Genomic DNA, 15,163 nt, shown 5'->3' on the forward strand with positions numbered 1-15,163 from the left:
CCGTGCGGAGCGGCGGCGGCGGTGCATGTGCCCCGCTTCCTGGCGGTTTGCCTGGGCTTTGTGGAGTCGGCGACTAGCAACGTTCTGCTGCTTCGGCCCTTTGAGGCCAGTCAGTCTGGGTCAGAGGAAGCAGCCTCCCAACAGGCGCCTGGAATCGATGTACTCGCTACAGTTTTATTTTGAAATGGCTTCTGCTGCCTGATGTAATGTGAAGGAACGTTTCCTTGGCTCCAGCCCCACCCACTGGAGGCAACCCAGCCCCTCAGATACTGTTCTGGACTAAATAAATTCCGTTATCAGTTAATGGCAAACACGAGGCTTCTGAGGGGCCACTTTAAGTGCGAGTGATATTTTACACAAGCTCCCTCCCAACCTAAATTTGATTTACAATATGCGGATGATAGATGTGGTGATTTCCCATTATGTTTTTAGTATGTGTAACAACGAAAAATGATTTTTATTTACAGCTTCTGTTGGTTGAGTTTATTGCTCACCCCCGGGGACTCCTGCCATTCTTCTATTCCTGCTTCCTCAAGTTCCATGTATACCATTTTCCCATTCCCCTCTATTTGAGGGACTTCCTGAAACCCCCTCAAGTCTCCCCCCAGCATGTGCCCCTCATTCACTCCTCCCTCAGACTTTTCAGTGAACCTGCACCCAATCCTGACACAGCACAATGGCCAGAGCTGTCCCAGAGGTCTGTGGTGAGCAGGGGGGTGAATGGCTGCAGGGTGATCTTCCACCTCTGTGCAACCAGTGGCTTGTGCTTCCCACTGCCATGTTAGTGCTGAGCCTCCACATTTATTTATTGACAAAATTGGCAGAATTTTATGCCTGGCAGGATCCAACTGTTTAGAGACTCGGGGGGAATCCAGGAGTGGGTTGAAAAGGTTCTGTGTGGGGCAATCTGGGTGCGGGTGGTTCAGTGGTGGGAGGGTCTGGGTGCACGAGGGATCTGCATGGTCAGGGGCTCATTGTGTTTCTGGGTGCAGGGCCAATGGGACTCTGCAGGGCAGTTCAGGTGAAGGTGGTTGGGGATCAGCAGGGGGGTCTGGGTGCTGGGGGACTCCAGATGCAGGGGATGGGATGGGGGGCAGTCTGGGTGCAGGGGGGTCTGGATGCATGGAAGTTGGGTGGACATCTGACCTGAACCTGGCTAAGGCATCCCCAGGCCCCCAGCCCCCAGTGATTTACCTATCCACTGGCTGCTCTGGGCACCCTAAATGACTTGCCCGTGCTGCTGGGGAGGGGCACGTGACTGCTTTTGTGGGTTCCCTTTGCGTGCCTGTCAGAAAGTCATTTTTCTGTGAGGAAGCAAAGAAATCTCTGGGGGTCATTAATTCTACGTGCATGCAGTGGTGCACAATTCACTGAGGAGTAATTATTTTAAACATGATGTAAATGCTTAAGGAATGATTGAAAATTACATTTACCATACATTTGTTAAGTATGAACTTAAACTGCCTAGAAAAATGTAAATTCTGATTTGAGAGAAATGCTAAAAGCGTCTTGAAAAATGTTATATGTGGTTTAATTTGACACATTTTTCAACAACTCAGGTTGTTTCTGAAAGGTGTATTTCCCATTTAAAGTATATGCCTCATTCCTAAAACATAAGAATGGCCACATTGGGTCAGTCCAGTGGTCCATCTAGCCCAGTATCCTGTCTTCTGACAGCAGCTAGTGCCAGGTGCTTTAGAGGGAATGAATGGAACAGGGCGTTTATCAAGTGATCTGTTCCCTTTTGTCCCATCTCAGCTTAGTCCAGTGAGAGGCTTAGGGACATCCAGACCATGGGGTTGAGTCCCTGATCATCTTGGCTAACAGTCATTGATGGACCTATCCTCCATGAACTTCTCTAATTGTTTTTTAACCAAGTTATACCTTTGGCCTTCACAGCGTCCCCTGGCAGAGAGTTCCACAGGTTGACTTTGAGTTGTGTGAAGAAGTACTTCCTTTTGTTTGGTTTAAACCTGCTGCCTAATAATTTCATTGAATCTTGTGTTATTTGCAGGGGTAAAAACACTTGTTCACTTTCTCATCACCGCTGATTATTTTATAGACCTCTATCATATCCCTCCTAAGTCATCTCTTTTTCTAAGATAAACAGTCCCAGTCTTTGTAATGTCTCCTCATTTGGAAGCTGTTCCATACCCCTGAACATTTTTGTTGCCCGTCTCTGTACTTTTTTCCAGTTCTTATATATCATTTTTTTTAAATGGGGCAAACAGAATTGCATGCAGTATTCAAGGTGTGGGCATTCCATGGATTTATATAGTGGCATTATGATATTTTTGTCTTATTATCTATCCCTTTCGTAATAGTTCCTAACATTCTTTCTGCTTTTTGACTGCCACTGCACATTGAGCAGATGTTTTCAGAAAATTATCCACAATGACTTCAAGATCTCTTTCTTGAGTGGTAACAGCTAATATGGACTCCATCATTTTGGGTGTATAGTTGGGAGTATGTTTTCCAATGTGCATTACTTTGCATTTATCAACATTGAATTTCATCTGCCATTTTATTACCCAGTCACCCAGTTTTGAGAGTCACTTTGTAACTCTTCACAGTCAGTTTTGGAGTTATTCTCTTTTGGACTTATCTTACTATCTTTTGGACTTACTATCTTTTTTCCAGGACATTTATGATTAGATTGACCAACACTTGTCCCAGTACAGATCCTTGGGGAACCCTGCTATTTACCTCTGTCCATTGTGAGAACTGACCATTTTTTCCTACCTTTTGTTTCCTATCTTTTAACCAGTTACTGATCCATGAGATGAACTTCCTTCTTATCCCATGACTTCGCTTTAGAGGCTTTGGTGAGGGACCTTGTCACAGGCTTTCTGAAAGTCTAAGTAAACGATATCCACTGGATCACTCTTATCCAGATCTTTGTTGACCCCCTTCCCCCCCAACCACAAATAATTGTAATAGATTGATGAGGTATGATTTCTCTTAACAAAAACCGTGTTGACTCTTCCCCAACAAATGATGTTCATCTGTGTGTCTGATTCTTTTCTGTACTATAGTTTCAGCCATTTTACCTGGTACTGAAGTTAGGCCTACCAGCCTGTAATTTCCAGGATTGCCTCTGGAGCCTTAAAAAAAAAATGGTGTTACATTAGCTATCCTCCAGTCAGAGGTGATGCAAGGGAGGGGGGTGCATGCAGGGTCATGTTCCTCCCCCCCAGGTTGCTCAGTCACTTGATGCAGCTGGGCTCCTTGTGATACAAGAGGCTTTTAGCTGCTTTTTGCTGTGTAAGGAAATCAACAGTACCATGGAAAGCAGTCAGGCCAGGCAACTCTAAACATCCAAAGATGGGGCAGAAAACATTGTAGAAATCATCTCTCCCAATTAACATAACAAAGGTGGTGACGGTGTCATAATGCTTAAACATGTATAGAAATGTAGTTCATTTCAGATTTAAGGCTTTTGATAAGAAATAATAGTTTATAGATAGAAATCTAAAATAGAGGATTTGGACTGAATTGACCAATGGCAGACAGAAGATTATGGTGAAATAAAGTTCAGCAAGGCGGGGCTGAGCTAACTCCAAAATGTCTGAACGGAGGGGTGAGGAGAAACTTCTCAACTAGCAGCAAAAATGACAAGTAAAGCTGATTGGCTAAGCAGGTATCACCCCATGGGAAAGATCCATGCTAATAGCTGGAATTGAGAAAGCAACCAATCAAAGAAGGCCAAAAATTGTATATAAGGCAGAGAGCTGACAGGCTTGGGTGTGTGTATAAGTGGAAGAGAGCAAGCAGGAGCAAAGCAAGAAGGTAGCAAGAGAAGAGCAAGAGTTAGCAGTGAAGAAGCAGCAGTAGCTGACAGAACAGAAGGACTCTTGAGATAGTACAGAGGGATTATAAAGAAGGAAAGTAAGTATATAATTCCTTTTTAATTATAAGGAATGCATGAGTATGATTGTAAATAAAGGTGGATGCCTGCGTTTGAATGGATTTGTACTTCACCCATTTTATGAATGAATAAGCATCACTTATAGAATGTTATTGTTTAGCTTTCTTTAAGGTATAACATTGTAATGTTGCTTTATACATATGTATGGAAATCTCTGTTACACTGTAATAGATTTAATAGCATTGTATTAAGGTTTTATACACATGTATGAGGGGATCAATGTGTGCCATATTATGCAATGTATCTGCTATATGATCTGTGTAGCCTATGTGTATGATTCCTAAATGCTGTGTGTCCTGTATTTTAGTGTATTCTTTCTTGATAAGACTAACTGATTATTTTCTTTGAATAAATGTTATTTTGTTTTTGAAGAATTATTTTTAAGTGTTTAATCCTTTGAGCAGAAGGCTGTTATCTGTGTCTTCTCATGGGTTAACAAAACTAGTCTGCTCTGTGGAGTCAGTCCTCTGAGGGTTAGAGACAAACTCCTGGTAAAACCCTGGCAATTACTCTAGGGCAGGCCACCTGCTGTTACTCCTTGAAGCAGGCCAAATTGATAATTGGTTTACAGTTACAAACAGGCCACTATTGGGGTGCTTGGGGGGCCACATTTTGGGGTAACACCTGTGAGACAGCTGAGATGGCATACTGCGAGCTGCCCCATGCTGGGAGAAGCAAAGGTAGGAGGAACAGCTGGGAGCTGCAGGGAGAGGCCAGTGCTTTCCATGAAGAGGGGAGCACACTCCCAGCACACTCTGTCCCAGATTTTCCCAAAAACATGTTCTGCAATGTTCAGCCCTCTACTGGACAGTTCAGATAGTAAGGTGTGTTACCCCTGTGAGGAGTCACTATTCAACAGTTTGATTACTCCACTTAAAGTAACAAACAGTTCAGTTTAAACACAGCACTGGACTAATTTAGATTAAAAATAAAACAAGTTAATTAACAAAAGAAGACAGGATTTCAAGGGAATTCAAGAATAAGAGAGAAAGTTATAAATGGTTACCACAAATAAAAGTGAAAACATGCACCTAAAAGTCTCAAACTCAATCTATCAAGTTTTGGTTCAAGGCTTTGTTTACGATGCCATTTCTCACCCATAGACTTCGAGCAAGATGATGACTGACCCTCTCCTCGGTCAGGATCTCTTCAAGAGGCCCAAAGGTGCTAGTGCCTTTGTCATCTTAAGTGATAGATAACGTAATAGGTAGGGCTGTCTGATTTTGAACATGTGCTAATAACTTCATGTAGGGGAATTCATAACTTTACATATAATTTTGCTACATATATTTCACTATGATATTGATAAGTGAGTTGTTTCCGAATGATATCTCAGAAAGCATATTTTGTACAAAGATTATTACAAGAGCATGTGGGGCCTAAATCAAGGGGTAGTTTTGGTCACAATACCTATACCATTTCTCAAGAAAGGAAATTTATACAAAGAGCTGGCATGAACTATACAGAAGTTTCAAGATGGCAAGTGGAAAATGAAGAGGGATATAAAGAGAAAATCAGTGGGGAAAGACTTTTAATTTGAAATTCTTTTTTTACTGACAACCATTAGACATATTCAGAAGCGAATACATTTACATTCTGTCATCCACTGAACACCTACTTATTATGAACTCTGCATAGTAAATCTATATACAGTGGATGTAATATACATGGTTTGGGATTTTAGTGAAAGATTAAATACAGTGTCTTGCAACATTAATTCACATTGGCTTGGATTAAAATACTGATACATAAATTGAAGGACCATAAAAATGTTTATGGTAATGTATTAAAATGTGAAGAGATGACTAGTGAGGTATCAGAAGGATCAGTGCTGATCCTATTTTATTTAACACCTTAGTAAATGTTCAACAAGAGGAGATATAACACCAATGAAACTCACAGATGACACACTTGGGAGTTGCCAGTAAGAGTGCGGCCAGGACTGCTGAAATATTAGATAAAAGGAAAAAATAAAATGAGGTTCAACTTAGAATCATAGAATATCAGAGTTGGAAGGGACCTCTGGAGGTCATCTAGTCCAACCCCCTGCCCAGAGCAGGACCGAACCATGACTAAATCATCCCAGCCAGGGCTTTGTCGAGCCTGACCTTAAAGACTTCTAAGGAAGGGGATTCCACCGCCTCCCTAGGTAACGCATTCCAGTGTTTCACCACCCTCCTAGTGAAAAAGTTTTTCCTAATATCCAACCTAAATCTCCCCCACTGCAACTTGAGACCATTACTCCTTGTCCTGTCATCTGCTATCACTGAGAATAGTCTAGATCCATCCTCTTTGGATCCACCTTTCAGGTAGTTAAAAGTAGCTATCAAATCCCCCCCTCATTCTTCTCTTCCGTAGACTAAATAATCCCAGTTCCCTCAGTCTCTCCTCATAAGTCATGTGTTCCAGACCCCTAATCATTTTTGTTGCCCTTCGCTGGACTCTCTCCAATTTCTCCACATCCTTCTTGTGGAGGATTTCTTGTTAAAATACAAGCTCCAAAATGATTATTCATCCTTTTTTCCTCTGAATTAGAACTGATGATCTGGCCTATTTACTGTTCTGGTGGGAAATAATTTGGAGACCTGAATCATAGACAGCAGTAAATCAAAGAGACCTAGTGCCATAATAGACATGAAATTAGATACAAGTTTATAATGCAATACAGCATCAAAAGAACTCAATGGCATTTTGGGTGTCGTATGCAAAGACATTTTTTCTCAGAGCCGGATGATCCTAGTCATTGTCTCTTTCTAGCTGTAGGCCAATTGAACCTCAAGCATTACATTCAGATCTAGGCTCTGCATTGCCAGAAAGAGAAAGACAAAATTGGAAATCAGATAGGAGCAGGAAAAAAATAGGAGGTAGGGGCCTAGCTGGATAGACTCGAAGCCTAGGGCTGTCAATTAATCACGGTTAACTCATGTGATGAACTAAACAAAAAAAATCATGATTAAAAAATTTAATCACACTTAATTGCACTGTTAAACAATAGAAGACCCATTTAAATATTTTTGGATTTTTTTTTACATTTTCAAATATATAGATTTCAATTGCAACACAGAATACAAAGTGTACAGTGCTCACTTTACATTATTTTTTATTACAAATATTTGCACTGTGAAAATGATAAAAGAAATAGTATTTTTTCAATTCACCTCATACAAGTACTTTCATGCAATCTCTTTATCATGAAAGTGCAACTTACAAATGTAGGGTTTTTTATTGCATAACTGCACTCAAAACCAAAACAATGTAAAACTTTAGAGCCTACAAGTCCACTCAATCCTACTTCTTGTTCAGCCAATCGCTAAGAGAAACAAGTTTGTTTACATTTATGGGAGATAATGCTGCCCACGTTTTAATTATGTCATCTGAAAGTGAGAACAGGCATTCACATGGCACTGTTTTAGCTGGCGTCACAAGATATTTACATGCCAGATGCACTAAAGATTCATATGCCTCTTCATGCTTTGGTCATCATTCCAGAGGACATGATTCCATGCTGATGATGCTTGTTAAAAAATAATGCGTTAATTATATTTGTGACTGAACTCCTTGGGGAAGAATTGTACGACTCCTGCTCTGTTTTACCCACATTCTGCCATATATTTCATGTTATAGCAGTCTCGAATGATGTCCCAGCACATGTTGTTCATTTTAAGAACACTTTCATGACAAATTTGACAAAATGCAAAGAAGATACCTATGTGAAATTTCTAAAGAGAGCTACAGCACTTGACCCAAGATTTAAGAATCTGAAGTGCCTTCCAAAATCTGAGAGGGATGAGGTGTGGAGCATGCTTTTAGAAATCTTAAAAGAGCAACACTCTGATGTGGAAATTACAGAACCCAAACCACCAAAAAAGAAAATCAATCTTCTGCTGGTGACATATGACTAAGATGATGAAAATGAATATGCATCGATCTGCATTGCTTTGGATCATTATCGAGCAGAACCCGTCATCAGCATGGACGCATGTTCTCTGGAACAGTGGTTGAAGCATCAAGGAACATATGAATCTTTGGCGCATCTGGCATGTCAATACTTGCGATGCCGGCTACAACAGTGCCATGCAAACGCCTAGCTTTCAGCTGACATAAACAAGCAGGCAGCATTATCTTCTGCAAATGTAAACAAACTTATTTGTCTGAGCGATTGGCTGAACAAGAAGTAGGACTGATTGGACTTCTAGGCTCTAAAGTTTTACATTGTTTTATTTTTTAATGCAGGTTTTTTTGTACATAATTCTACATTTGTAAGTTCAACTTTCATGATAAAGAGACTGCACTACAGTACTTGTGTGAGGTGAATTGAAAAATGATGTTTCTTTTGTTTTTTACAGTGCATATATTTGTAATCCAAAATAAATATAAAGTGAGCACTGTACACTTTGTATTCTGTGTTGTAATTGAAATCAATATATTTGAAAAAGTAGAAAACATCCAAAATATTTAAATAAATGGTATTCTGTTATTATTTAACAGCACGATGAGGGGGAAAGGAGTCCAAGAGGGCTGGCTGTATTTTAAAGAATCCTTATTGAGGGACAAACCATCCTGATGTGTAGAAAGAATAGTAAATATGGCAGGCAACCAGCTTGGCTTAACGGTGAAATCCTTGCTGATATTAAACACAAAAAAGAAGCTTACAAGAAGTGGAAGATTGGACAAATGACCAGGGAAGAGTATAAAAATATTGCTCGGGCATGCAGGAGTGAAATCAGGAAGGCCAAATCACACCTGGAGTTGCAGCTAGCAAGAGATGTTAAGAGTAACAAGAAGGGTATCTTCAGGTATGTTAGCAACAAGAAGAAAGTCAAGGAAAGTGTGGGTCCCTTACTGAATGAGGGAGGCAACCTAGTGACAGAGGATGTGGAAAAAGCTAATGTACTCAATGCTTTTTTTGCTTCTGTCTTCACGAACAAGGTCAGCTCCCAGACTACTGCATTGGGCAGCACACCATGGGGAGAAGTGGTTCAGGACTATTTAGAAAAACTGGATGAGCACAAGTCCATGGGGCCGGATGTGCTGCATCCGAAGTGCTAAAGGAGTTGGCGGATGTGATTGCAGAGCCATTGGCCATTATCTTTGAAAACTCATGGTGATCGGGGGAAATCCCGGACGACTGGAAAAAGGCTAATGTAGTGCCCATCTTTAAAAACGGGAAGAAGGAGGATCCTGGGAACTACAGGCCAGTCAGCCTCACCTCAGTTCCTGGAAAAATCATGGAGCAAGTCCTCAAGGAATCAATTCTGAACCACTTAGAGGATAGTAAAGTGATCAGGAACAGTCAGCATGGATTCACCAAGGGCAAGTCATGCCTGACTAATCTAATTGCCTTCTATGATGAGATAACTGGCTCTGTGGATGAGGGGGAAGCAGTGGATGTGTTGTTCCTTGACTTTAGCAAAGCTTTTGACATAGTCTCCCACAGTATTCTTGCCAGCAAGTTAAAGAAGTATGAGCTGGATGAATGGACTATAAGGTGGATAGAAAGTTGGCTAGATTGTCGGGCTCAATGGGTAGTGATCAATGGCTCCATGTCTAATTGGCAGCCGGTATCAAGTGGAGTGCCCCAAGGGTCGGTCCTCAGGCTGGTTTTGTTCAATATCTTCATAAATGATCTGGAGGATGGTGTGGATTGCACCCTCAGCAAGTTTGCAGATGACACTAAACTGGGAGGAGAGGTAGATACTCTGGAGGGTAGGGATAGGATACAGAGGGCCCTAAACAAATTAGAGGATTGGGCCAAAAGAAATCTGATGAGGTTCAATAAAGATAAGTGCAGAGTCCTGCACTTACGACGGAAGACTCCCATGCACCGCTACAGACTAGGGACCGAATGGCTCGGCAGGAGTTCTGCAGAAAAGGACCTAGGGGTTACAGTGGACGAGAAGCTGGATATGAGTCAACAGTGTGCCCTTGTTGCCAAGAAGGCCAATGGCATTTTGGGATGTATATGTAGGGGCATTGCCAGCACATCGAGGGATGTGATCGTTCCCCTCTATTCGACATTGGCGAGGCCTCATCTGGAGTACTGTGTCCAGTTTTGGGCCCCACACTACAAGAAGGATGTGGAAAAATTGGAAAGAGACCAGCAGAGGGCAACAAAAATGATTAGGGGACTGGAACACATGAGTTATGAGGAGAGGCTGAGGGAACTGGGGTTGTTTAGTCTGCGGAAGAGAAAAATGAGGGGGGATTTGACAGCTGCTTTCAACTACCTGAAAGGGGGTTCCAAAGAGGATGGATGTAGACTGTTCTCAGTGGTAGCTGATGACAGAACAAGGAATAATGGTCTCAAGTTGCAGTGGGGGAGGTTTAGGTTGGATATTAGGAAAAACTTTTTCACTTGGAGGGTGGTGAAACACTGGAATGTGTTACCTAGGGAGGTGATGGAACCTCCTTCCTCAGATATTTTTAAGGTTAGGCTTGACAAAGCCCTGGGATGATTTAGTTGGAGACTGGTCCTGCTTTGAGCAGGGGGTTGGACTAGATGATCTCCTGAGGTCCCTTCCAACCCTGATATTCTATGATTCTATGATTAATCACGATTAATTTATTACATTGTACGATTAATTGTAGTTAATGTTTTTAATCGCTTGACAGACCTAATATTTACCTAAGGTGGGGAGGTAGAGAAATTATGACAATCTACAAATATTTTAAGGAGGAAGTGGAAAGTGGGTATAACTGGTACTTTGCAGAAATAAAATGGCCTGTCACCAAAAGTGCGGGGATGTTGTACATTATTGATTCATAACTTCACTTTTCTATTATGCATTTCTGTTTAGTCTGGTTGATTGTAGGTGTCCTGTAAAGTATCTGAAGCCTTTAACTGATAGCCATCATTATCAATTGGAGTGAAGTGTCTTGCATAATCACTGAGTCAATTTTTCCCTTATGCAGAGAGCTAGTATAAGGCCTCTGCATCATTTAAGTCCTAAAGTAGGGCTTAAATGGTGTACAGTCCTTGTGGTGCTCTCTGCACAGTGGTGAATTTCATCCTATATAATTACCTATTGTTGCACAGAGACCTTAATGGGCTAACTGACAGAGTGAGTCAATATTTCCATTGAATAATATCTTGGAATTAAGTAAACATTCATTATAAGCTACTAAGTACAGGGGAAAAAATTCAAAATGTCAATCAATTTTGACTTTTCCATTAGAAATGTCCAAAAGGTTATCAATTTTTGTTATAGTTCCCTATTTCAGGAGCTCTCTGAAATACTCTGTGGAAAGTTAGTAAACTGATAACAGAGGCATGGGGGGGTGGGGAGACACAATTTGAAAATTAACATTTTTGGTATAGGTTACCAGAAGGTCATTTAAGCGATTTTTCAGATATTATATTAAGTTATTCCATGAGACAGTTATATATGTGGCACAGTGTGTCTGAATCTTAAACTCAAATACATGGCTGAGAATAAATGGTGTACAGGATGGAGTGGTAAGAAGATGGTGTGAAGAGCCTTTTGCAGATTGGAAACACCACTTATTTTTTTTTTTTTTTTGAAGAAAGGGTCTGATTTGTGGAGTTTATTCATGACCTGCACAGAGTCTGTGTATGTTCTTCAGGCCCGCAAAGACTACATTTTATATCGGTAACTCCACTGAACTAGTCCAACTGCTGAGTAATGGGTTGTTTTGTTTTCTCATATTAATTCAATAATAAATGATGCTACCAACCGCTGAAACTATAGGTAGTAACTTCCCTTGGGAGCCTTTAAATGGCCAAAACGATATTTAGATGTTAAATGTACAAAATATTCATAAGAACAGCCATAGTGGGTCAGACCAGTGGTCCATCTAGCCCAGTATCCTGTTTCAGACATTAGCTAGTGTTTGATGCTTCAAAGGGAATGAACATGACAGGGAAATTTTGAGTGATCCGTCCCCTGACATCCAGTCCCAGCTTCTCGCAATTGGAGGTTTAGTGACACCCAGAGCACAGAGTTGCCTCTCTGATAAATCTTGGCCAATAGCCAGTGATGAACCTATCGTCCATGAATTTATCTAATTCTGTTTTGAACCCATTTATACTTTTGGCCTTCACAACATTCCCTGGAAACAAGACTGTGTGGTGTGGCTTTTTAAAAAACTTGATGCCTATTCATTTCACCAGTTAACTGCAAGTTCTTGTGTTACATTTAGCCAAAAATAACACTTCCCTATTCACTTTCTCAATGTCATTCATAATTTTTTAGACCTCTCTCATATCCTCCCTTAGTCATCTCTTTTCTAAACTGGACATTCCCAATCTTTTTAAATCTTTCCTTGTGTTGAAGCTGTTTGATACCTCTAACCATGTGGGTAGCCCTTCTCTGCATCTTTTGCAATTTGGATATATCTATTTTGAGATGGGGCTACCAGAACTGTACTTTGTATTCAAGGTGTGGGCATATCATAGATTTACATAGTAGCATTATGATATTTTCTGTTTTATAATCTATCCCTTTCCTAGTGATTCCTAACATTCTGTTCGCTTTTTTGACTGCCACTGCACAGTGACCGGATGTTTTCAGAGAACTATCCATAATAACTTCAACATCTTTCTTGAGTGGTAACAGCTAACTTAGAGCCAATCATTTTGTATGTATGGTTGGGGTTATTTTTTCCAGTGTGTATTACTTTCTTCATCCAGACATATTCTCTCAGTAATTTTGAGATACAAATGTACTTTTTGGGTTATCTTCTCCATAATAAAGTGTTGCACTATGGACCAATAATGCAAAGCTCACTTCAAACCCACTAGCAGCCTAGTAGATAGGGGGAAAGTAGTAGACTCGATATATCTGGAGTGCACTAAGGCTTTTGACACTGTCCAGTATGACATTCTCATAAGCAAACTAGAGAAATATAGTGTAGAGGAATTAATATAAAACTGGTTGAAAGACCATACTCAAAGAGTAGTTATTAATGGTTCACTGTCAAACTGGGAGGATAAGAACATAAGAATGGCCATACTGGGTCAGACCAAAGGTCCATCCAGCTCAGTATCTTGTCTACTGACAGTGGCCAATGCCAGGTGCTCCAGAGGGAGTGAACCTAACAGGTAAGGACCTAGTTATCTCTCTCCTGCCATCCATCTCCACCCTCCGACAAACAGAGACTAAGGACACCATTCCTTACCCATCCTGGCTAATAGCTATTAATGGACTTAACCTCCATGATTTTATCCCGTTCTCTTTTAAACCCTGTTATAGTCCTAGCTGTCACAACCTCCTCAGGCAAGGAGTTCCACAGGTTGACTCTGCACTGAGTGAAGAAGAACTTCCTTTTATTTATTTTAAACCTGCTACCCATTAATTTCATTTGGTGGCCCCTATTTCTTATATTATGGGAACAAGTGAATAACTTTTCCTTATTCACTTTCTCCACACACTCATGATCTTATAGACCTCTAACATATCCCCCCTTAGTCTCCTCTTTTCCAAGCTGAAAAGTCCTAGACTCTTTAATCTCTCCTCATATGGGACCCGTTCCAAGCCCCTAATCATTTTAGTTGCCCTTTTCTGAACCTTTTCTAATGCCAGTATATCTTTTTTGAGATGAGGGGACCACATCTGTATGCAGTATTCAAGATATGGGCATACCATGGTTTTATACAAGGGCAATAAGATATTCTCCGTCTTATTCTCTATTCCTTTTTTAATGATTCCTAACATCCTGTTCGGTTTTTTGAGACTTACCGGTCTGTAATTGCCAGGATCACCTCTAGAGCCCTTCTTAAATATTGGCATTACATTAGTTATCTTCCAGTCACTGAGTACAGTAGCTGATTTAAAGGACAGGTTACAAACCATATTTAATATTTCCGCAATTTCACATTTGAGTTCCTCCGAAACTCTTGGGTGAATGCCATCTGCTTCCGGTGACTTGTTACTGCTAAGTTTCTCAATAAATTCCAAAACCTCCTCTAATGACACTTCAATCTGTGACAATTCCTCAGATTTGTCACATACAAAAGACAGCTCAGGTTTGGAAATTTCCGTAACATCCTCAACAGTGAAGACTGAAGCAAAGAATTAATTTAGTTTCTCTGCGGTGACTTTATCGTCTTTAAGTGTTCTTTTTGTATCTCCATCGTCCAGGGGCTCCACTGGTTGTTTAGCAGGCTTCCTGCTTCTGATGTACTTAAAAAACCATTTTGTTATTACCTTTTGAGTTTTTGGCTAGCTGTTCTTCAAACTCCTTTTTGGCTTTTCTTATTACATGTTTACATTTAATTTGGCAGTGTTTATGCTCCTTTCTATTTACCTCACTAGGATTTGACTTCCACTTTTTAAAAGATGGCTTTTTATCTCTCAGTGCTTCTTTTACATGATTGTTAAGCCACGCTGGCTCTTTTTTAATTCTTTACTTTGTTTTTTAATTTGGGGTATACATTTAAGTTGAGCCTCTATTATGGTGTCTTTGAAAAGTGTCCATGCAGCTTGCAGGGATTTCACTCTTGTCACTGTACCTTTTAATTTCTGTTTAACTAACCTCCTCATTTTTGCATAGTTCCCCTTTCTGAAATTAAATGCCACAGTGTTGGGCTGTTGAGGTGTTCTTCCCACCACAGGAATGTTAAATGTTATTATATTATGATCACTATTTCCAAGCGGTCCTGTTATAGTTACCTCTTGGACAGATCCTGTGCTCCACTCAGGACTAGATTGAAAGTTGCCTCTCCCCTTTTGGGTTCCTGTACCAGCTGCTCCAAGAAGTAGTCATTTAAAGTATCGAGAAATTTTGTCTCTGCATTTTGTCCTTAGGTAACATGTACTCAGTCAATATGGGGATAATTGAAATCCCCCACTATTACTGAGTTTTTTATTTTGGTAGCCTCTCTAATCTCCCTTAGCATTTCATTGTCACTATCACTGTGCTTGTCAGGTGGTCGATAATAGATCCCTACTGTTATATTCTTATTAGAGCATGGAATTACTATCTATAGAGATTCTATGGAACATCTGGATTCAATTAAGATTTTTATTTCATTTGATTCTACATTTTCTTTCACATATAGTGCCACTGCCCCCCACCCCCTGCTCTGCCTGCCTACCTGGCCCTGCATGTGGAACTGGTAGCATTTCTGAAAATGCCACCATAGAGATCCTGGATTTCAGGCTCTTTCCTAGCAGCCTAAATTTGGCCTCCAGGACATCTCTCCTACCCTTCCTTATGTCATTGGTACCAACATGTACCACGACCACCAGCTCCTCCCCAGCACTACACATAAGT

Source organism: Lepidochelys kempii, chromosome 1, assembly GCF_965140285.1.
Source record: "Lepidochelys kempii isolate rLepKem1 chromosome 1, rLepKem1.hap1, whole genome shotgun sequence".
NCBI classification, from domain to species: domain Eukaryota; kingdom Metazoa; phylum Chordata; order Testudines; family Cheloniidae; genus Lepidochelys; species Lepidochelys kempii.